This window comes from Oryzias melastigma, linkage group LG22, assembly GCF_002922805.2.
Source record: "Oryzias melastigma strain HK-1 linkage group LG22, ASM292280v2, whole genome shotgun sequence".
In the NCBI taxonomy this organism is placed as follows: Eukaryota; Metazoa; Chordata; class Actinopteri; order Beloniformes; family Adrianichthyidae; genus Oryzias; species Oryzias melastigma.
This window is the reverse complement of record NC_050533.1, coordinates 4,410,328-4,412,633: the sequence shown is the minus strand read 5'-3', so window position 1 is coordinate 4,412,633 and position 2,306 is coordinate 4,410,328. Positions and strand designations below refer to the sequence as shown.

Here is a 2,306-nt window from a genome sequence, read left to right as displayed (position 1 = left end):
TAGAGCAAAAGTGTGTCAGCAGCCTCCTCAGACTCGCTAACAGCAGTCAGGTGTAGTTTAGCTTGTAGATGAGTGTTTTAACATCTTCTTGTTGTTTTGTTTTTATTATAGAAGTGTTTGTGACTCATAATTCAAAATAAATTTAACACTGGAAATTCTTTTTCATTTTTACTTTTTTTTGTATACATGTATGTGTTTGTGTGTAGATCTTTGTGTGTGTGTTTGATTATATGGACAGATGTTTGATTGAAAAATAGTTTATATTAAAGATTAAAATGAAGATATATTGTTAAGGGGTAGGATTAACAAAAGTTTTTTAAAACTTCTTCCTACTCCATTTCAAACTACAAGATTGTGGTGTAATATTTTTATTTATAATTTATATAAATATTTTCCATTGTTTTATTGTTTTTTTTTTACCATGTACTTTGTATGGATTGTTCAAAATAAAGGACTAATTAACTAACTTGTCTCTTAAAGAAAATGAAAAAGAAAATGGCATCTGACATTTTCAAAACATTTTCTAGTGAATTTGTATATTGATTTAAAGTATTGACTTTTAGTTTGAATTATGAGTCATACATGCTTCCATACTTTATGAGCAAGGACCTACAGTATATTAGGAAAACATAGATTAAAATTGCATTTCTGAGTATTTCTTTGTTCAAATTGTTGTGAATCAGACAAAAAATCTGATAAATACCTTATAGAAAATACAAAAAATGTTCTGAGCTCTCAGCAATAATGGGTTGCTCTGTGCAAAAAATGTTTATTTATACTTTTAACTTTCAGTTCTGAGTTTTCGCTGCTCTTAATTCTACATGGGGGCGGGCTTTCACCTCACTGGCTACCGGGACGTGTTTCCCATGGGGGAGACAGAGAGATTCCTCACTACACATTTTCTAAACAATTCTCATGAATATTTTCACACTTTTCTCATTTTTTTTTATTCTCACTGTTCAAACTTTCATAGAAAAATAAGTCTAGCAAAAACAAGGATCTAATCACGATGAAGATTTCTGTAATGCTGCCAAGCTGCATGATTGATTGACAAGATCAACAAAAAGTAGCTCTGAAAAAAATCCACCAAACAGTGAGACCTGAAAGGAGCTCCGCGATATTATCGAGGGGAAACTGCACAGCAGTGATGGTACTTACTCTCCTTAAGTTTGATGGGAGTGAGGTGATGCAGGCGGCGGCAAAAACAGACGACATTCTGGAACAGAAAGACGTCACATCTCCATTTCCTCTTTGGGAATCATGGGATGCATTTTCCGGTAGCCAATGAGCTCAAAGCCCCGCCCCCATGTAAAAAGAGGGTCAGCTCAGGAGTGAAAACCGGAACACCTTTTCACGGTGACGTCAGACGAATTGTGAACGGCAAAGCTGACAGCTGAACGCTGTTTGACACAATCTTACGCCGATAATAAAAGCTAATCTTAAAAAATATCAAAAGAAACAAGTACAATATTTATTTTATAATTGTCGAACTTTTTTATTTTCTCTCTTAGATTGAAACAGTTTGACCGTTCTAATCAATATGAGCTTGTCACGTCACTTGAGAAGGATATATTGAAACTGAAAGCAAAAAAAAGGAAAGTTGAAGATACAAATAAACATTTTTTATTTGCTTTTTATTATTCAAGTTTCAAATTTACTTTTTTTTCCATTTTTATTTCAAGTTTTCAAAATTATTTTTTCAAATGTTCAATGTTTTGATTGTGAAATAGTGATTGTGGATTTTAGTTTGCACGATTTTGTCTGTGAAAATAAGAAAAATGGAAAGTTGTGGTCATATTGTATTGTAATGTTAGTATATATATGAACTGGGAATTATTATGTTACTGGATGAAGACATAAAGGGACAGACATAAACAAGCATTTACTTCCACCTATCAGCTTTTCAAACATGTATTTACTGAATTCAGTGACTGTTCTTTACAAGGAGATTAAGTTGATTTTTTTGTATTCTTTTTTTATATATACATGCTTGAAGTAAATCTTAAGTCTAACAAAAAATGTTTTTTTTCAATAATTCCTTCAAGTTTTCAGTATTTTCTATCTTAAAACTGCTTTCAAATTGTCTTTTTCACATTTTCCATCTGTTCTTTTGTTCACTTTAAGCTGATCCTGATTTGACCTCACACTGATTTTCCTTTAAAAAAAGGAAAACTGAAAGTAGAGTTGAAGCCCTGGACTGTTTCAGCTCCAGACATGAAAAGGTTTGGATGATGAGACAATACTAGCTTTGTGTTTCTCCTGATGGTATCTGATCACATGAGCAGGAACATGGAGAGAACCTTCCA

General features: G+C 32.5%; 1 long non-coding RNA gene across 1 annotated transcript in view; it reads right to left on the bottom strand.

Annotated features, from left to right (window-relative positions):
- Window positions 1-1,552, bottom strand: part of LOC118598020 — a 27,659-nt gene extending 26,107 nt beyond the window's left edge. The window contains exon 1 of the long non-coding RNA XR_004947060.1: window positions 1,159-1,552. This is a non-coding gene — a long non-coding RNA (uncharacterized LOC118598020). The remainder of the gene's footprint in view (window positions 1-1,158) is intronic.
- Between the last annotated feature and the right edge of the window lie 754 nt (window positions 1,553-2,306).